General features: G+C 48.4%; 1 protein-coding gene across 5 annotated transcripts in view; it reads left to right on the forward strand.

Annotated features, from left to right (window-relative positions):
• Positions 1 to 21,028, forward strand: part of SGMS1 (sphingomyelin synthase 1) — an 84,909-nt gene that overhangs the window by 29,538 nt on the left and 34,343 nt on the right. Inside the window, exon 1 of one of the 5 annotated variants that reach the window (XM_039388078.1) lies at positions 3,712 to 3,746. The exons of 3 other annotated variants lie outside the window; for them this stretch is intronic. The gene's annotated coding sequence lies outside the window, so the exon portion shown is untranslated. Of the gene's footprint in view, positions 1 to 3,711; positions 3,747 to 13,576; positions 13,670 to 21,028 lie in introns of those variants that run through there. One more of the 5 variants, XM_039388077.1, reaches the window with a different exon arrangement.

Below are 21,028 nucleotides of genomic sequence, written 5' to 3' on the forward strand. Positions count from 1 at the left end.
ATGCTCTAATTCCCAGTGAATGCTGTGATCCTAAACATTATCCTACATCACAGGAATGATTTGAAAACCAGCGTGTGTTCCTCAAGCTGTCAGTTGTCTTTCAGCACCCTCGTTGTGCTCTTTCATCTTCAAATGCTCGTGCTGAAGCTCAAATAACCCTACCTGTCAGCAGTTAGAGGGGGTCTCTTCCTGCCTCCAGCTCCTTCAGAGCTGTACCTGGCAGTTTAAAAGCTGTTTACAAAGGACATAAGGCAAGTCACTGTTGTAGCTGCTGTTTCTCTAATTGGTTTTTCTCATCCTTTTGGTGATATTCAGCATGAGGTTGTGTTTGAGCTTGTGTTTGAGCTCAGCTTGCTCAAAGCAAGGTGAGCTTTCTGCTCAGAACCCTGAAGGACCAGGGCATCTGCTTCTGTGTGGTAATTTGAGGCGAAGTGAAAAGGGACTTCTTAAAGCAAACCTGTGTTGTCATCCCGTGTTGGGAGGAGTTTGAGGTGCTGAAAACAGGGGGGGAAAAAATAATCTGTGTCCAGGAGGAGTTTCAGGATACAGCTCTGCCCCTGGGTGTACTGTGAGTATTAATGGCACAGTTGGGTGCTGCTTCCACATGAAAATCATAAGGCAGGTAAGGAATCAGATGTGTGCTACAAGGTCAGTGAAGCTGTTAAGCAGCAATCAGTTACTAATAAAAACCAGGGTTTTTTCTCTGCACTTCCCTTTTATTGGTGCTGTGTCAAGAAATAAATACAGATGGCCAAAATGTGTACGTGTATATGTATATTTATTTGACTTTTTTACAAAGCACGAACAGCTTGAGATGTGTGGAGGAAGACAAATGCACAGAGAGGGTTGTGGTTAATTCCTTTTTCTGCTGCTCTGGTGGAAATGAAGTTTTGGAACTGAGAAATTTAGAGGTTACTGCACTTTCCAGGCTCTTTCCTGTCTCTGAATCCTAACGCTTGTTTCCACAACAGTGTCAGGATGCAAAAACATTATTAGTTTGGGGGTTTGTTCTGCTCTTGGGAGGCTTTTTTTACGGAATTTGGAGATCCTTACACTGCAAATAGCTGCGAAGTCAAACTGGCGAATGAACAAATATTATTAGTGAAGTAGGAGAGAACAGAACAAGCTGCTGTAAAAAGAAAATAATTTAAAAAAACTTTTTCTCCATGATTCCCCATGTCTTTAATTCTCTGTCTCCAGAAAGAGAAAGGTTCAGCACAGGATGCTGAAGGTGATCAAAGGCACAGAGCACCTGTTGTATAAAAGGAGATAGATAAACTTTGACTCTTTAGTGTGGAGAAGAAATGATGGTGAAGGGAGGGAGTGAGAAGAGGAATGTTATGGGAGTGTGAGCTTTGCATCTTCCAAAGAGAATGACTGTACCCAGGCCTTCCTCGCTGGAAAAAAACCAAGGAAGCATGAGCTTATAACAAGGGAAAGTTTTTTCCTTTTGGCAGTGTTGTTCTTTTGGTGATGTTTTTGTTTTGGTGGTGTGGTTACTCTGTGGTATTCCCTGCTGCAGGAATGTTGCTGGAAGGTTACATATTCGAAGGAGGCTGGATAAAACCCAGCCATGGCTGTTAAAGACTCCTGGCTCAGGGAACAGTTATTAAAGCAATGTGTTGAAGAATCCCAGAACAGGTCAGGCTGGAAGGGACCACAGTGGGGATCTGGTGCCACCTCCCTGCTCCAGCAGGGCCAGCCCAGAGCACAGGGCACAGGAGTGTGTCCAGATGGGGCTGGAATAGCCCCAGGGAGGAGACTTCACACACTTTAGACAATCTGTTCAGGGCTGGGGCACTGCCCAGCCAACAAGTTCTTCCTCCTGTCCAGCTGGAACTTCCTGGCCATCAGTTCCTGCCCGTTCCTCCTGGGCCATTGCTGGGCCCCCCCGAGCAGAGCCTGCTCCATCCTCTGCCCCCTCCCTGCAGCCCCTCCAGACATGGCTGAGGGCCCCTCTCAGGCTCTGCTCTGGAGGCTGAACAGCCCCAGCTCCCTCAGCCTTTGCTGCTCCCAGAGCTGCTCCATCCCTTGGGCATCTCCGCAGCCTGCGCTGGCCCCGCTCCAGGAGCTCCCTGGCCCTGCTGTGCTGAGGAGCCCGAGCTGGGCCCAGCCCTGCAGATGTGCCTGCCCAGGGCTGGCCAGAGGGGCAGGATCCCCTCCCTGCCCTGCTGCCCCCCAGGATCCCACTGCCCTCCCTGTCCCCAGGACACACGGCTGGGCAGGGACAGCTGGTTGCCCACCAGGACCCCCAAGTCCTCCCAGAGCTGTTCTCCAGCAGGTCCCCCCAGCCTGTGCTGGTGCCTGGGGTTGTTCTTCCCCAGGTACCCTTGAAGAAGGTGATTCATCTGTGTTGAACTGTCTGTAGAAACCTGGAACTTCCTTTTGGAGGTCATAAATACACGGGGCTGTTTTCCAATGCCATGTCACGGACTTGTGGAATGCAGGGGCTGCAACCTGGAGCAGCAAAGGCAAGGCAGGATATCTCGGCTCCCATGTAACAGCAAATGACTCAGGTGATAACAAGCTGGTGTTGAGGAGCAGATGACTGCAGCAGGTGTCCTGGCTGATTCCCTGTGTTCCTTGACCGAAGTTTTGCAGTCTGGAGCTCCCAGGAGCGTGCTGGGAGCCGGGTGGGTTGGAGTGGCAGCGTGCCAGCTGATGCCTGGGGTAATGATCAGGTTACTGTGGTGCCCTGGAGACAGATGGGCTCCAACATTACCCTGGAAACTCAATTTTCAGCGTCAGGTAATGTTTGGGTAGAGCTGGAACTCTGGGATTGCACCTTCACCCGCGGAGGGCGAAGGTTTCTCATGCTCTGTGTCACTTTTTACTACAGGGAGGTGGTTTGCTTGGCTGGCTTATGAAAGGAGTGAATTTCCCTGGAGATATTGATGTTCAGCAGCATGTGGGTGTTGGGAGGCTTTGGGAGGTGGAGGAGGATGGAGATGGAATCATGTCCTTTGAATCAGAGCTATGTTGGTATGCTAGAAAGAGACTGGCAGCTGTAAGAAGAGGGGGGGAAAAACCCTCAAACATTGAACCACTCACTGCATGATTTTGTGTGGACTCGGAGCAGGAGGTGTTTTAAGAATTTATACTGGACTGAGTGGGGTGAAAATTCAAGTGTAGGTGAGAGTGTGGAGGTCACTCCCAACAGCTGCTCAACAGGGATCCCTTGGAAATCAAAAGACCCTTCATTTAGTTGGCTCCATCCCAAGGCGTGGACTTGGTGACCTGTGTGATAACTTTGAGAGTAAATTCCAAGTGATTTATCCCTCTTCTGATCTCCTTTGAACCCTAAACTGCTCCTGTCTGTTGCTGTCAAGTGGCTACTTCTGTATTTATGAGCAAGTTGCAAACTGCTGACCTGCTTTGCCTCCTGTGAAAGGCAAGTGATAGTTCTCGCTGGAGATGGCAAGGGCAGTATTTCTGGATGTGCCTGGACTTAAATTTACTGTTAGGAACTGAAAAGTGTGGATGCTGATGGTTGTTGGAAGGAAAAGCGTGTATTTACTGCACGGCGGCAATAGATTTATAGACAGATAGTTTGGTTTATAGATAAATATTTTTGCCTCTATTTCTGTCGCCCCAAGCAGTAGATTTTAAAGCCTAAACTTTGCTATCATCTAGAGACCTTTTTACATTTTTTTTTCCTATCCCATCTGCTGAGTTCTTCACTCACGGCTCAGATGTCACGTGGCGCCACGAGAGCCAAGAGAAGTGACGCATCCTGGTATCCCATGGTAACTCTCCCTTTCCTTCGTTTTTAGCTCCTTTGCTTTGCTCCCAGATAGAATAACCTGCCCGTGGGATTGGATTTGCTTTGCTCATAAATAGGTGAAGGTTAGGTTGCACTGTTTCCAGCCTTGGGAATGATTTGCACTCGGTAACCCAAATTGCCCTTTAAAAAGCCCCAAACAAACAGCCCAACAAAGCACACGCCGCACAACCCCCGCTCCACACCAAAACCAGCCCCCGCCGGAGCCAGAAATCTCGAAGCTCTCCACCCAAACTTCTCGACGTGCTGTCGGTGGGGTTTTTTTACTCTGTTTGCCGTTCAGGATATTGTCTGAGAAGTTTTGCAAACCACAAGTAGATACCCTGCAAGCAGAGTTAAAACTCTCAACAAAGCTCAATTTGCAATTCAGGTCTTGAAGTTCACACAGGCTTTGCAGCTGGAAACTTGTTAGGTGAGGCTTTTTTTTTTTTTTCTTCTTTCCTTTCTTCACCACCCCCACGAGTCGTTTTTAACCCCTGATTGTTCTGTGCAGTTAGTGCCTGCAACTTCATTAGAAATATCCAATTTATTTCCTGAGAAGAGCTCGTGGGCTTGCATTCAGATGTGCTGATTCTTTAGAAATTCTGATTACTTTTTGAAAAATGGGTCACTTCATCATGACATCAAAAATGGTTGGGGTTGGAAGGGACCTTAAAGATCATCTCGTTCCACCCTCTGCCATGGGCAGGGACACCTCCCACTGGACCAGGTTGTTCCAAGCCTTGTCCAGCCTGGCCTTGAGGCATCCACAGCCCCTCTGTGCCAGTGCCTCACCACCCTCACAGGAAAGAATTGATTTAAATTAATTAAATCCGTTTTTCTGTCTGTGCCTGTCTATGCACTGTAACTTCATCGTGTTGAAACAGCAGTGGTATGACTTGGGCAGCCTGAAACTCGAGGCTGCAAATAGAGCAGCTCCTCCCCAGGTGTAAACAGCGAGTAGAGCCCTTGCAGTTGCACGTGGGAGACCTTGAACCTCTTGCATCCTGTTCCCAAACTCTTCTGCCTCCGTTTTCTCTGTGCATTAAAGCCCAGCTAAAGCAATGTGTGGCTGGTTTAACTTTTGCCCTGCCAGCTGGATTTTTGCTTTAGGGCAGAGCTTTCAGCAGCCCAGTTTATCCCTGTGGAAGGTGGTTTTGCTCCCATGTAGCTGCCGTGCACTGGAGGAGAGCGAAGTTTTGCAGCCTGGCAGGATTTGCATTTGCTGTTGCCACAGCTACGAGTGAGCTCCCGGCAGTTCGGTTCCCCTTGCCGGGGACGGAGCAGGAGTGAGTTTTCAGAATTAAGGTGCCAGTGCACAGAGATGACTCATCCTGGTGTGTCCAGCTGATCTGGGGTCACTTTTTGAACGGGAGAGAGGATGGGATGGCGGCGTTTGTGTGCGGGGGAGGCACAGGGACGTCCGGAGCAGCTCCAGGCTGCCTGGATTTGGGGCAGTTGATGTGCAGGATGTTTGCTCTGAACTTGCTGCTGAGCTGCCACCTGATCCAGCACATCCCTGCGGGCACCTGGATGTTGGGAAGTACTGCAGGACTTCTCTGATGTGCTTCCCTGGCTGTGCCGAAGCAGGGGAAGGATCTCGTGCTGCTCCAGACAGGTATTTAGTAGGAATCTCTCTTCTGAATTCTCAGTCTGAATTCCCTCCTGTTCCATTTTGGTTCCACGGTGCTGCCTTAGCTGTGGGCTTGCATCAGGAGTGCTGCTGCATGGCTAAATCCAAACAATAGCCTGCTTGTGGCAGCTGAAAGTGGTGGTGGAAAAAAATCCCTCCTCTGGAATTGCAGGGAAAAAACAAGCCTGTTTGCAGCAGGAATCAGCAGGAGCCTATGGAGTCATACTTTAATTATTTCCCCGAATTTTTTGCATGGTTTATGATGATTTAAGCATAAATTGCTTAGAAAAAGTCCTTGGCCCCATCTTCCAGTTACTGATTGCTTCCATGGCAGGGGGGTTTGGAACGAGATGTTCTTTAAGGTCCCTTCCAACCCAAACCATTCCATGACTCTGGGATTTGGATGGCCATGGGGTCAATATCAGACAATGGTTACCCTGTAACCTATGTTCTGCCATTGTAATCATTGTAAGTAAGTGTGGAATATTTAATAAGTATATAACTGGATTCATAGTTTCATCTAGATAAGATTTAAAAACTATGAGCTGCCTTGCAAGTTGGGTTTCTTCTTTTTCCCTGTGACAGCCTGACTGGCTGTGCTCTCACCTCCAGCATTCCCTCCTGCTCACATCGTCAGCTGTGTTTCATAAGCTGCCTGCAATGGCTTTTACCTGCTACAATGCTGATTCTTGGTCTGGAAATGGTTAACAATGAGCTATTTTCTTTATATTACCTTACACAAAATACTCCCACAACACGGCTCAAAAGTTCTAGACCTGTTGAACAACAGAGGTGCTCACCTGAGGAAACTGCAGATGGAGGAGATAGAAAAGCTGGAGCTGGGGACAGGAGGAGTGTGGTATGTGGCAAACTCAGTTAATACAGGGACTGGAGCTGGAGTGAGGGACTGAATCTGAAATGTTGTGAGCAGGTGGCACCTTCTTCCCCCAACAAACAACTGTAACTTGTCATACAGGTCACTTAACTGGCACTGTGTCTGTTGACCTGGGCTCCTTTAAAGGTTTTATTATTGCATTTTATTACGGTACTTGTTGAGGTTTTGAACTCCTGTGTGAGAAAGTGCTTTTCTAGGGATGATGTGCTTAAGCTTTTTTTGCTGTGTTGGAAGGTCTTTGTCTGCTATGACTTTCTATTTTTGGAGCTAAGGATACGTAGGCTTATGGATTAAAATAAAAACCACAAAGGAAGGGGAGAACCCTCAAAACAAACCCAACTGTGGTGTCAGTAACCAAACTACAGCTCTGACACAGAGGGAAGACAAGGTTATAGGGGAGTTCACAAGGAACAAAACAAGCAGCACATGGTATCTGGATCCGACTGAAGAGCCTGTCGACCACAGAAGGTGTAGAAAGGTGGATTGGTGGATTGTAGAAAGCTTATGGGAGCCCTGTCAGTGTGTGGTGAGCTGGTGGGGTGGAGAGGGAAGGTAAATTCTGCATGTGTGACTTGGCCTGATGATGATTTAGAAGAAGACTACAGGCTCTAGTACAGCCAGGAGTGCCAGAGCTGAGACCCAGCCATCCTGCTGCTCGCTGGATGAGGCTGGCCAAGGAATAAAGGTCAGAATTCCTGGGGAAAGCCTTTTGGCACCAGCGTGGTGCTGTCTGCAAGTGGAGTTTATCCTTGCAGGCAGCTGCTCGCCCCAGGGACTGGCCAGTTTTGGCTCTTGCTGTTCGCTTGTTGTTTGTTTTTTGGTTTTCTTTTTTAATTCTCTGGACTTGGTAACTATCCAGAACACACTCCAGGGGTGTCTGGTTGCAGCTAAGGGATTACCTTTCTGGGAAGGAACTGGTGGAGCCTGTGTGAGGCTGAAGAAGAGCTTGGGTGAGAGTGTATTGCTGTGAGGTATTTGTGTTCCTTCAGTCCCACACCCCTCACCGTGGAAAGGCAAAGAGGGTTTTCTGCTTCCCACTGTGGATACTGGTGAAATATTTATATTGGGAAGTGTTGTTTCCCATGGGAATCCATGTCCCTTCCTCTCTAAGAGACTTGCTTTCTTGCACAGTCCAGTCTGATGTTGTGGTGTAATTTAATGCTTCCAGTCCAAGAGGTTAAACAGTGATTTAAAAATAAAAAAAAAAAAAACCCTCTGCATCTCAGAATGACTTTTGAACTAGCACAGGCAGGAGAAAATCCCTGTGTGGATTATATGGTCTCTTGGGTTTTGGTCTTGTTTTTCACTGGCCCTAAAAACATCCTGAGGTTAAAATTAGAATAATAAACACTTCCAAGGGAATTTTTTCTACAGTCATCTTTCATTTAGCACTGAAAACCCTGAAAAGCTGTGGTCCATTTTGGGATGTTGAGTTTTTTCCTTGTCTGTTTTAGAGATGAATGATTGATGTGGAAGCTTGAATTTGCCCTTAGTTAGTGGTGTAGCAAATACAGTCTTCAACTATATTAACAGCTAGTCAATATTGCAAGTATTTAATGAATAATGAAGGTCTTTTCTGCTGAAATCTTGTCAAGTTTTTAACCTCATTGATCACAGAAAGCCCTGTAGCCTCCCTTAAACAGGAGAAGGAGCTGCTGTGTCTGTCTGAGGTGTATTTAAGGAAGGAAGGCTGTTACTTCTGTCAGTAGATGAACGACCCAAACCTCTATTGAGGTTCCTGTTGGATGATTCTGTAATGAAACTCTGGCTGTGCTGTGTTGGTTTTATTGTTTGTCGTCATTCACACCCTCAGGGTTGGGGTAAGGATGTCCCCTGCACCTCACTTGATGCTTTTTTGATTCAGGACCGCTCAGAAAAGACACGTTGGGGAACAGGTTTGTAGCTGCCTGAGGTGTAACATCCAGGCTCCAAATGTGCTTCTTTGGAGCAGGATGGAGTCCTGGCTCCCTCCCCACTGCTGTACTGTTCCCATATATACTTCTTTCTTTCTCTTCCTGTGTGTGTGCCTGTGGTTTTGGTTTTATTTCTCCAGTAGCCATGATCCCCCTGGAGCTGCACCAGACGTTCATTATTGTGCTTTGCAGCGTCACAGGCTCCTTTGGGTGGATCTCAGTGGTGTGCTGGACGTGCAGGATCCCTGTTTCCCTGCTTGTTTTGTTTGCTCTGTGAGTGCCAAATGCAGTCTGCTGGCATCCTACAGCTGGAATGTGTCTCTTGTAGAGGAGCCACCCCATTACAGCAGGGTAACATGTACAAAAACCCTTCCTGGCTGGACCCAAATGCCTCATTTAATCAGTAAGTAGCCCTGGAACCTGCTGCATGGTGCTCCTTGGAAATAATCTGAGTGCCAGGCAGGAGCAGCAAGAAGATGAAACACAAATGTAGAGGCTCTGTTACAAGCCTTGGGGCAGGAAAATGTGCAGAGCTCATTAAAGCAGCTCCTGGCACTGTTCCATATAAGCAGTCCCTCTCTGAGGCTGCTCCTGGTTGCCCACAGCCAAAATTGGATGGCTTGGTCAGGCTGGTGGGGAGATGAAGCTGCAGATTAACTGATGGGGAGTAACCACGAATGGTTTGCTTGTGGAGAACAACCAATCTTCCCTCTTGGATGGGGCAGATGGATTTTGGGGGTGCTGCCACACCAGCTGCTTCCATGAGAACCAAAATGCCTGATTTAAGGAAGCCTGTGCTGATGCACACTACAGAGACAGGGCTGCTAATGCTTTTATGGCAGTGAGGAGTTCAGTTAGGCTGCAATTAGCAGTTTCTCTTTTCCCTTGCAAGTCCAGAGAGGATTCTGTAGTTATTTCTGTGTTTGGTTGGTTCTGCTTTATTGGGTTTAATTCAGTATGAAACAGAAGCTTATGCTGCCCAAGAGAAGAGTACCATGTAAATGGGCTTTGTTGTGTGCTGAGAGTGCTGCAAGTGTAAAGCAACTCATTTGCCTCCCTAGGATGAGCAGCTTTGATGTTTTGAGATGCTGGGCTAAACTTCATGTTCACAGCTGTGGGGTTTTTAAAGGCAAAACTGTGAGTGAGCTGAGAATCTGAGCCCTTGTGCAGGCCAGGAGATCAGTGTAGGGAATTCCTGTTGTTTCAGGGCTGCCTCTTCATGCACCTATTCACAGAATCCCAGAATGGTTTGGGTTGGAAGGGACCTTAAAGCACGTCTCATTCCACCCCCTGCCATGGGCAGGGACACCTTCCACCAGCCCAGGTTGCTCCAAGCCCTGTCCAACCTGGCCTTGGACACTTCCAGGGATGGGGCAGCCACAGCTTCTCTGGACAACCTGTGCCAGGGCCTCCCCACCTTCATAGAGAAGAATTTCTTCCTAATATCCCATCTATCCCTGCCCTCTGGCAGTTTGAACCCATTCCCCCTTGTCCTGTCACTCCTGTTCCCAATGAACAGTCCCTCTCCAGCTTCCTTGTAGCCCCTTCAGACTCTGAAAGGTGCTGTGAGGTCTCCACACAACCTTCTCCTCTCCAGGCTGAACAGCCTCAACTCTCTCAGGCTAACCCTGGAAAACACCCATGGGAAGAAGCCAGAATCGTGGGTGGCCTTAAATCCCCACGACCAAACACGTGCAGCGAGTCAGCTTAAAATGGTAGTGGTGTCTTTTTTGCTCTGGGTGAGGACACCGCGAGTGCTGTGGCCACATCTCTGGCAGCTGCCACGGCCCATCTCAGCTGCGCTCTCCTCCTCCCTGCTCAGCCCCCAGCCTGCTCACTCTATTTGCAAAGAGAGGAAAAGGAGGAGGAGGTGTGCTAAACTGAGAACCAGGCAAGACAAATGCGCTAACGCTTGGGTAGAAACATGTTTCATCTTGAGCTTTCGTACAGAAACCTTAATTCTGCACGGAATCTTCCCTGTCCCTCCTTTCCAGGGTGAAATCTGAATAGGTAGGATCAGTTTTGTACTTCCCTCCACTGCTCGTGGCTCCCACTTGCCTTTTTGCCAGACTGTGGGAACAGGGAGTGTTAGAGATTTTAAAAAAAATTACAACTTTATCTCTTGGCCTTAGAATGAAAAACTTGAGGATTTCAGTTCTTACAAGTAGTTATCTACCAAGTTAATGAAGATTTTTAGCTAGTAAGCCTAGAGGATATCCATGTCTTGCTTTGCTGTAAAAGAGGATAATCATCCTCTGGTTTTTAGAGGTGATACAGAGCATTTGTGGAGCTGAGGGCTTTTTTAAAGTATTCATCTAAGAGGTGATGTTTAGAAAAAGAAAAACCAAAAAAAGGCAAAAGGAGGAAAAACTTGAGATGGAGACTGTAAGGGAGCTTTAAGGAATCTGGTAATCCCAGGGAGTCAGATGATGGAACACCTCCTGACCCCCGTGTCACACTGAGAAAGCAGAATTTGAACCAAACCATAGCAAAGGTGAGTTATCAAGTGCTGGAAACCGAATCTTAGCCTTGAGAGCGAGATACAGCACGTGGGGGCTGTTCCTGCTGAGCTGGTGTGGGATCTGTCAGCGCTGTGACACTGTGGGGTTGTGCCCTGGGCAGTGCCTCAGGCAGGGCCCGGGCGCTGCTTCTGAATATTTGTGTATGTCATGAATCGTATCTGGGGTGGGAAAATGAACAGCAAAATGGTCCCAGAACCACAGGCTGGGTGAGGCTGGAGGGCACCTCTAGGAGGTCATCTTGTCAAGCAGGGTCACCTAGGGCTGGTTGCCCTGGGCCGGTTGCCAGACTCTCTCTGGTGTGTCCACGTGTCTTTTCCAGAGCTGGGCCCAGCACTTCAGCAGTGCTGAGGGGAAGGGTCACCTCCCTCAGCTGCTGCCAGCACTGCTCCCAGTGCAGCCTGGGGTGCTGGTGGTCTTTGCTGGGAGGGGGCATTGCTGGCTCCTGGGAGCCTGTTGTCATCCCCAACCACACGTCCTGCCTGCAGAGCTGCTTCCCAGTCTGTCGGCTCCCAGCCTGTCCTGGTGCCTGGGGTCGTTCTGCCCCAGGGGAGGACTTTGCCTTTCCTTTATTGGAACACCACAAGGTTCCTGTCTGCCCTTTGCTCCAGCCTGTCTGAGTTCACCCAAGTGGCAGTGTGACCTTCTGCTGCATTGGCCACTCCTCCTGGTGTTGTGTCACTGAGGGTACACTCTGCACATCGTCCAGGTCATTAACAAAGAGGTTAAATGATGGCTCTCATATCAACCCCGGGGTAGACCACTAGTGTCTGTCCTCCAGCTGGACTTTGTGCCACTGACCACGACCTGCTGGGCCATTCAGCCAGTTCTCCCTCCACCTCACTGCCCCCTTGGCCAGTCCCTACCTTCCCAACTTATCTGAGGGTGTGAAAAGAGGCAGTTTTGGAAGTCCTGCCAAAGCCAGGACAGACAATGTCCTCTGCACTCCCCTCATCCACCGAGGCAGTTGTTTCATCCCAGGAGGAGGTCAGGCTGCTGAAGCGTGGTTTCTTCCCCCTCATAAATCCGTGCTGACTACTCCTGATCACCCTCTTGTCCTTGAAGTGACTGGAAGTGCTTTCCAGAATTAGCTGCTCTTTCCCAGGTACAAAGTAAGGCTGCAGCCCTGTAGTTCCCCAGATCCATTTCCACTCCTTTCTTGAAGGCAGGAGTGATGTCTGCTTTCCTCTGCTCATCAGGAGCTCCTCCTGCTCACCACAGCTGTTCAAAGATGGTCAAGTGTGACCTCCCAATGACACCAGCCAGCTCCTTCAGCACTCCTGGCTCCATCCCATTTGGTCCCATGGGCTGAAGTGTGTCCAGGCTACTGTTCCCTAACCTGATCCTCTTCTACTAAGGGTAAGTCTTCCTTGTCTGGACTTCCCTGTGGTCTCAGGGGCCTGCAGTTCCTGAAGGTTGGTCTTACTGTCGCCCTTCACATCCCTTGCCAGATTCAGCTCCAGATGTGCTTTGGCTCTCTTAGCCTCTTCCCTGCATGATCAGTGTTCCCAGATTCCTCCTGGATCACCTGCTGCAGTTTGCACTTGGCTCTGATCAGGAGCTCCTTGCTCCTGCCCCCTCAGCTTGATCACCTGCTTGTTGGGATAGACTGTCCTTCAACCAGGAGGAGATGATCCTTTAGTATCGATCAACTCCTTTGGGCCCCTTTTCTCTCCAAGGCTGTAACCCGTGGGATTCTTCAGGCACATCCCTGAAGATGCCAGAGTCTCCTCTCCTAAAGTCCAGGGCTATGATCAGCCTTTTCCTCCAGCTCCTTCCTCTCCAAGTCCTGACCTCCACCGTCTCATGGTCACTGCAGCCAAGGCTTCCCAAGGACCTTGGCATCCCTGACCAGTTCTTGCTTGTTTGTAAGGATTGAGGTCCAGCAGAGCCCCTCTCCTTGGTGGCTCCTGGATCACCTGTGTTAGGAACGTGTCATTAGTGCACTCCAGAAACCTCCTCAGTTGTTTCTGCTGTGCTGGGTTGTCCCTGCAGCCGATACCAAGGCGGTGGAAGTCCCCCATGAGCACCCATCCTGGTCTTCCTAAAGGACCTGTGCGTGCAGATGCTCATCCAGGGGTGTGATTTATCCCACCACGTCTCAGGGATCACAGAGGCTGGAGCCCTGTAGGTGCAGTCAGACCTCCTGCCCCTTTCCTGTGCTGCCTGCAGGGCACTCAGAGAGGCACCCAGGGGTGCAGGCTCCCAAAAATGGTGTCAGGGCTTTCCCCGTGGAATCACAGAGTGGTTTGGGTTGGAAGGGACCTTCAGGATTCACTAGTTCCACCCCCTGCCATGGGCAAGGACACGTTCTATTAGACCAGGTTGTTCCAAGCCCCATCCAGCCTGGCCTTGGACACTTCCAGAGATGGGGCAGCCACGGCTTCTCTGGACAAACACCCTGCAGGCCCTCCCATGCCTGTGTCCCTGCCTTAGGGTGGGTGAGTACAGGAGTTTAGCTTTCCTGGAGTTCAGCTGGACACTGAGCAGTGTGTGTGAGCTGCCAGGATGGCAGCCTCTGCCGAGCAGGAATAGCACACGTCTCCTGGCAAAAGCCTGGAATGTGTGAGAACCTCCCTATTATTAGATGGCTGCAATATTTCTCTTGGCTCACTCGGCCTGGCTGTAGTGCTCAAGTGGACGCTGTGCATGTAGCTTTAGGAAAATAAAGGCTTTATTTCTGTCTGATATTCCCCCTACTTACGTCTTTCCTAATGTAACCGAGTCTCTCCAGAAGGGCTGCTTCTCCCTCCTTCTCCTCTGGCTATTTATATCCCCGGTGACGTTGCAGGAGTGTTTGCTTTGGAAAAAAAAAAATCTCTGTCTGAGCCGAAGCGAAACCAAACCTGCAGGATAAAGCTGTTCTTTCTCCTCCTCTTGGTCAGAAGGGAGGCCTGGAGAGCGACAGAAAGCCATCACCCGGGAAGGAAGGACGGGAAGCCTGGGAAGGTAAAGGGCGTTTTTCTGTTTGACTGATGCGGTGACAAACACCCCCCAAAACCCTGAACTGCTCCTTCCGGGGGTGGAGGTGTCAAACACCGGGGCGCTATTTTAGGGAGGACCTGTGAAATGAGTCGCTGAAAAGCCTCCAGGCTGAGCACAGGGGCTCTTTAATAATCCATCAGCTGCTTGCAGGCACAGCATCAGAGCTCAGGGGTCGCTGTCCCCCCTCGGCCGGTGATGCAGAGAGGCTTTGCCTTCTCCCTCCCCAAATGTTGTGATTGCAGTACAGTAAAGCTGAATTTCGACTTATCTTCAGCTTTCTAAGCAATTCAGAGCTCTGGCTCTGAAACTTCCCCAGCCTTTCTGGTTTTTATCGTGCTTGGTCTGAATCTCAGATAATTTGGATGACAGTTTTATAAAGGTGTAGACTGAATAATCTGTATTGTGCTTGTAGGGTAGTTGGCAAAATTTAAGGGCGTTTACTTTTGGGTAAAGGCTGATTTCCTGAGGTCTGAAGCTGCATTTGCTACTTTTTGCTGCTTGTGAGCTGTAGAAGACACAAAAAGTAACACTTCAAGGTTTTTAAGGGCTCAGTGTGAAGCTGAGCATGTTTGAGCACTGGATTTTTGCAGAAATGCCAATCCCTGAGCAAATCCAAGAGTCCTGCATAAATAAACAGGGAAGAAAGCAAGTGTACCTCTCCAGAAAATTCAAGTGTTTACCTTCACCCTGTTGTACTCCCTACTAGATATTTTTAGCTCGTAACAGAATTGTATTTTTGCGAACTCTTCTTTGCAGGGTGAAACCTCTGACAGTGATTGCTACAAAACACAACTTTGTGGAAGTTCTGTGGCAATGTTCTGGATTAGTGTTCTTTGGTGTGCACAGAGAGGAAACTAATCTCTTTTTACCCTCCAAAATCATAGTGTGCAGCACAAGAGTATCCCAGTAATGTCATCCCACGGGATTAGTTAGAGGTGCTTAAAAAGAAACAGGCAGTGTCCTTGACTCAGGATTCCAAAGGCACAGGAAGGGTGGTGGTATCCACAGTTGAATATCCACGTCTGCCCCATGTAACTTGCATGGAATCAGCTCCAGTTATTGCTGAGTTTGGGTGATCCACCGGGAATGACCCAAGAGGAAGCAGGGTGTCACAGAATCATGGAATCAGAGAATGGTTTGAATTGGAAGGGATCTTAAAGCTCATCTCATCCCACCCCCTGCCATGGGCAGGGACACCTTCCACCAGCCCAGGTTGCTCCAAGCCCTGACCAGCCTGGCCTTGGACATTTCCAGGGATCCAGGGGCAGCCACAGCTTCTCTGGGCAGCCTGTGCCAGGGCCTCCCCACCCTCACAGGGAAGGATTTCTTCCCACTATCCCATGTATCCCTGCCCTCTGGCAGTGGGAAGCCATTCCCCCTTGTCCTGTCCCTCCATCCCTTGCCCCAGTCCCTCTCCAGCTCTCTTGGAGCCCCTTTAGGCCCTGGAAGAGGCTCTCAGGTCTCCCTGAAGCCTTCTCTTCTCCAGGTGAACCTCCCCAGCAGAGGGGCTCCAGCCCTGGCAGCATCTTCATGGACACACTCCAGCAGCTCCACATCCCTCTGCAGTTGGTGTCAAGCAGAGTGATTCCCCTTGTCTGTGCTTCTGCAAGGAGGGTTTTTTAAGGTTCTGGGGCTTGAAAACACGTACCTAATGTTTCTGTTGTGACTGGTGGCAAGGACAGAGATGTGTGAGCACAGTAAATTCCAGCCCAAAGATATTTGTTGAATGCCAGGGGAAAGGTATTTGGCCATGGCTTGATTAAGGTGCTCTGTGTATGCTACAGCATAGTATGTTTATGTTGTAAATAGAGTTGAGGAGCAGAGAAGCTGTGGCTGCCCCTGGATCCCTGGAAGTGTCCAAGGCCAGGTTGGACAGGGCTTGGAGCAACCTGGGCTGGTGGGAGGTGTCCCTGCCCATGGCAGGGGGTGGGACTGGATGAGGTCTCTTCCAATCCAAACCTTTTGAGGTCAGAGCTGCTGAGACTTGGCTTTGGAGGGAGCAGGATGAAGTTCTTTCAGGTTCCTGTTCAAGTTAGTGCTTGGCATTGTAGTCAGAGACACATAATTCAGGTGTTTGTAGGAAAGTAAGAAATGTTATGAGTTGGGATTTCAGTGAGTGCTGAATTTTTGAGGGGGTATATGTGTTAGGAAGGAAGGTTTTAATGGTCCTGGTGGAAGGAGCAGGCTCTTATTTTTAATGCTTATGCAGAACTGATGCTTGAACATCTTTTAGGAATAAATTGGACTGAAGGTCAGGGTTATAAAAATAAGGTCTAACAGGCCAGTGCCTGAAAACAGGTGTTAAGAATGGTTTTTATTGCGCTTTGATCATTGGCTGATAAAAGCACAGTTATATTTTATAGATTTTTCTTTTTTTATTAGTTATACCTAAACTAGCCCACGTCTATGGTGGCATTTCTGTCTGTTCCCCCTTTTTTGGGATGAGCATAAGGGGACACATAAACATGCTTCCCCAATAAACCCTTTGAGCCTTTTGGGATTAATACCTCCAGCTGCCTGAGCATAACTTCTTCTGTTCAGCTCTGAATTCACCTGGTCATATTTTGAACCCAGGTGACTCATGGCACTTGAAGTCCCAAGAAGAGGATGTGTGTTGAAATGTTGGGATCACATGGCTCTCCCGTGTGTAAAGCACCAAATTCCCAAGGATTTTGGGAATGCAACACCCTGTGGCCCTCACAAACAGCTCCTGATTGCTTCTGTTGTGTTCTGTTTGTCCTTGGGATGGAGGAAGTGGATATTTGAAGCCCTGCTTGGCAATATTAATCCACATCTTGCATATTAATGAGAAAGGTGTTGGATAGGTGGGTGTGTCAGGGCTGTTTAACCTGTCAATATTGACTTCCAGTTAGACAGGGGGGAAAAAGGGGAGCTGGAGGCAGGGATCAATCAGTAACTGGCTCATGTTCCATCTTTTAGAGTCTTTGAGTGGCCTCTGCTCCCTGGGTGTGAGAGAGACCCTCCTGGCACGAGCAGCAGGTGCTGGTCAGGTGTTTGGGATAATAAACATCCTGCTGAGGTGCCAGCAGGAGCTGTGGATTTCTCTGTGCTTTGTGCCCTGTGTGACTGGGGTGATGTGCAAACAACTACTCAGGATGTGGAGACTTAGTTTATGTTTAGCAGGAAAAAGCCCCCTCCACGCCCGGGAGCCCTGGGGTTGACCTGTAGTGGGAAACATCATCCTGTGTAAAGGGAAACATCATCCTGTGTAAACTCTTGCTTTGGTTTTTGGTTTTTGGCTGAGTTTATTTCTGGTTGGTTGAGTTTTTTGGTTTTTTTTTTTAAATGCTAATTTTGCTCAACTGGAAAGTGTTGTTTCCTTTAGATCCTTTCAGATTAGTAAAAAATTCCTTTGAAGAGCCAGAGATAGCATCAGCAAAGCCACACTTAAACCAGGCAAGGCTTTTTCCCTGGGAGGTCCTTGGTTGCTCCCTGGGTGACAACAGCAGCTGGCATCTGTCATTCCATGCCATGTCCCTGGGAATGGCCAGGTTGGTCTGTCAAGGGCTTTACAGAAGCCAGAGCACCTGGTTTGTGCCAAACTGCTGGTGTACAAACCCAGCAGCCTCGAAGCAAGGTGTGGGGCAAATAGCAAAGGAATTCACTGTTTCGATGGAAAAACCAGTGGGACACCAGTCTGTGTCCCATTATAGCATTTGGTGAGGAACCAATCTGTAATCAGAGGCCTTTGGGTTGAAGTTTTGGGTTTGGAGGAAATGTACCCAAATTGGCATTCTGAGGCAGTGACTTTCTTAACCAGAGGATTTTAACACCCCTGGGTAATGAGGCTTCTCAGAGGACAAAATAAGTGGATCAGAGAATAGGGGTGGCACTTCCCAAGCTGGCAGTGCTGCAGCTGGATGTGGGATGCAGTTCACTTGGGAGTAACACCCTGCCCTGTGAAAAAATGTCCTTTTAGTTGAATGGGTGAGTTTGAAAAGAGCATCTTGTTTCTGTTTTTCTCTTTTATGGAAAGCTTCACTCTTCCAGGTTAAAATGAGGGATTAAACACTTGCTTTGGACTGGGTGTGTGATTGCACATCCCCTGTGAGGGAGTGAGTTGCCATTCCAGCGTGGCACTGTGTTTTCCTCTGCTCTGGCCTTTGGAGAAGTGCCAGGTGTTCAGAGCCACCCCTGAGGAAATCCAGGTGTTTCTGCGAGGATCTAAAGGTCAACCACAGTGTTGGATGAGGAGGAGCAGAAGGCTGGACACGTCCTGCAACCCAGGGAAGCACATGTGATGAGCAAAAGCGGTGGATTTTATCCACTGACAAAGATTAGATGGGAACTGCAGGAGCTGCTTGTGTGGCTTGGCCAACACGAGTGTCCAGGCGTGGAGTGAAGACTCCCTTCACCCACAGCCAGAGATCCCATGTCCTGGTGGACCTCCAGGACGTCTGGGGGTCCCAGTGCTGTTCCTGCCACCCTTTTTTACAGGTTCCAGTCACGGGGAGGGTGTGTGTGATCCCTCAGAGCTGTCGCAACAGGGAGCAGCCCCGTGACTGGAGGTCAGAGGACAGACACGTGTCCAAATACAGCAACACAAAGTATTTCCCAAGAAAGGAGGAGCGGGGGAGTTTCCAGCTGATTTTTCTGGAAGCCCTTGGTTTGCTGCCAGGCTTCTGCAGGGGATTTAAAACACACCTTCGCTCTTGCACACGTGCTCAAGCGAGTGGTGCTGAAACGGGAGGAATTCTGTTCAGGGAACTCAGTTCAACTTGAAAGCAGGCTGAGCTTTTTATAGGAAAAGAGAGAGGAGTGTGGTTTCCTCCGGACTTGCTCTGTGAGTCACACATTACATGACACAGCATTCCTCTTGGGAATCTTAATTGCTGGAGCTGATGAGCACATCAGCACTCTGGAATCTCCTCTTGTGTCATCAAACACACCTAAACACTTAACTTCCAGAAGTGCCAGGTTATTTTGATAATACCTCACAGATTTCAAACTCAACTGTTAAACGGTTTTCAGTATCCATCAGAACCCCATTAAAGTCAATTTAATGGCTTTTTTGTTTTTTTTAAGTTCCAAAGCGACTGTCCATTAACAGCCTTGCATTTAAGAAGTTGTAATGCTGTTACAGAGGTGAAATAATAATAATTACTATATGTAATAGTAAATAATCATGTTATTTTTCAGTAGGAAAGATGATATTTTGAGGGTATCTACTGCGTGCTTTTTTTATTTTTCCCCTGGTGGGTATTTTTAAGTCTTGAATAAAAAGGGCTTCATTGCCCATGGCAGGGGATTGGAACAAGATGGTCTTTAATGTCCCTTCCAACCCAAACTGTTCTGCAATTCTGTGATTCTGTGACTTCTGGACCATAAAGCAAATGTGCTGAAAGGTCTCTGCCAGAGCTGTTCAAAACTTAAGTTTCCTCAATTTTTGTGCCTTCTTTACAAAGACATTTCAGCTCAAGAAAATTGAGCTTGCAGCTGGAAGGAATAATAATCTTGGTATAAATAATAAGCAATGAGATTTGTTTCCTTTAAGTGAGCAGGTAGTCACTTTTTGGTTGAGGCTAAATTGCTTCTCCCTGAAGAGAATTTGTCACAGGTTGGACTCGATGGTCCTGGAGGTCTTTTCCAACCCGAATGTTTGTGATTCTGTAATCATGAGTTGTTTTTTACTGCTTGCACTAGACTTTACTTGCCATCTTCAGTGCTGAATTCCACCTGCTAATGTACAGTTTCTTTACTGATGGGTAGGGAAAAAGTGGGCTCAGTATAATCTGACTTTTTGAGATGTTTAGGTAGATTTTAAGCTGTCCAGGCAAGGACAGCCTTTCCCCAGCAAGGCTTTTGGAGAGATGCTCTCTTGCCAGTGCTTGAATGCTAAGAAACATCAGTGCTGGAGCTTGGTAGTAGCTCTGTTTCTCTTCAATGCCAGTAATCAACCCCAAATCTGGTGTTGTGTCACATTGCTTATGTCGTGGTCGTGAAAGGAGCAAACAGATCAACACTTGGTGACCATCCCTCTTCTCCAGGGGTTTTTGTGGTGATTGTCTCTCTCCTGTTGAAGCACAGTGTGGGAAGGTGGAGATGAAACAGAGCAACAGCCACTGAAGTGAGAGCAGTACTCCCAGATATTCAGTCCTATAGAAAGAAGATGATGTCAGCAGCTCAGGCTGTCCTCTGTTTCAACCCTTAGGCTAAATATGTGCTGGCTGAATTGTGTAGGAGGAAAGAAAAACCCACCTCTTTGCACGCCCTGTGGAAGAGTTCATTGTGTTTCTGTTTGTTTAGGGCTTTACAGGGTGTTATGTTGTATCTGTCTGGACACATGCAGCATGTAAATGCGCCCTGGTTGAGAAGGTGTTCCCAAAACTTGCTTTTAATTTCCCGTAATACTCGTCAAACTGTCCTCTGTTCTCCCTTCTGGCCCCACCTGACTCGTGGGAAAACAGGGCCGGCTTTGTTACGTGCCTTGAGGTCACTGAACTCACACAGTCCCGGAGCAAGGGGGGGGAATATTGCTGAGATAAGATCTGCTGGAGTAACAAAAGAGCGTTTCTGTCAAGTATGAACTCAGTCATTGTCAGAAGTGAGTTATTAAGTTGGCCTCTGTGCTTACCAGGTGCCTTCTGCTGTCCCGTGATGTGTGTGATGCCCCAAAGTAGACACTGCATAGTGAGGAATCCACGGCCTGTAGTGTCTTTTCCAATTAATCCTTCGATTCCTCATATCTGCCCTCAGTGGGAGGGATTTACAGAATTGGCACTGATAGAATTACACCTCAGAAATCTTTAGGTAATGAGTAATCACCAGTTTTATTCCAGAATCCCTCCTGGAGAGCAGGGCGAGGTCAGGCAGATGCATCTGTTGAGTGTTGCCAGGCTCAATTACTGAAAGACTTCTGGAGAAAAGGAGCTTACTGATGGCTCATCCACACTTCCCATCTCTCCTCAGATTTTAAATAAAAGGGGCCGAGTTGGACTTGACCATGGGCCATTTTTAGGCTTCTGGACTTTATGGAGGAGCTGATGGTGAAGATGTTGCATTGGATAACTGTCTGTCCCCCTGTGTTAGGAACAAGGACGTGGATCTATTAAGAAACCCCCCAAAAACCTCCTTAAAAATCCTTGCTTTCTGTGTGAGAAGAGGAGTGTGGAAGGATTTCTGTGCGAGGCTTCTGGAAATACTTTTTCCACCCTGCGTTTCTTCGATGTGGCTCTGCAGATTCCTCGGTATTCCTGGCAACAGGCTCCCTCTCTTGGGATGGAGTTCAGAAAATCTGATGCTGCTGTTTGTTCGTGCTGGTGCCTGGTTTTATTATTTTTTTTTTTTCCACATGATTTCATC

Source organism: Pipra filicauda, unplaced genomic scaffold (genome assembly GCF_003945595.2).
Source record: "Pipra filicauda isolate LSUMZ 115617 unplaced genomic scaffold, ASM394559v2 scaffold606_size451818_pilon, whole genome shotgun sequence".
In the NCBI taxonomy this organism is placed as follows: Eukaryota; Metazoa; Chordata; class Aves; order Passeriformes; family Pipridae; genus Pipra; species Pipra filicauda.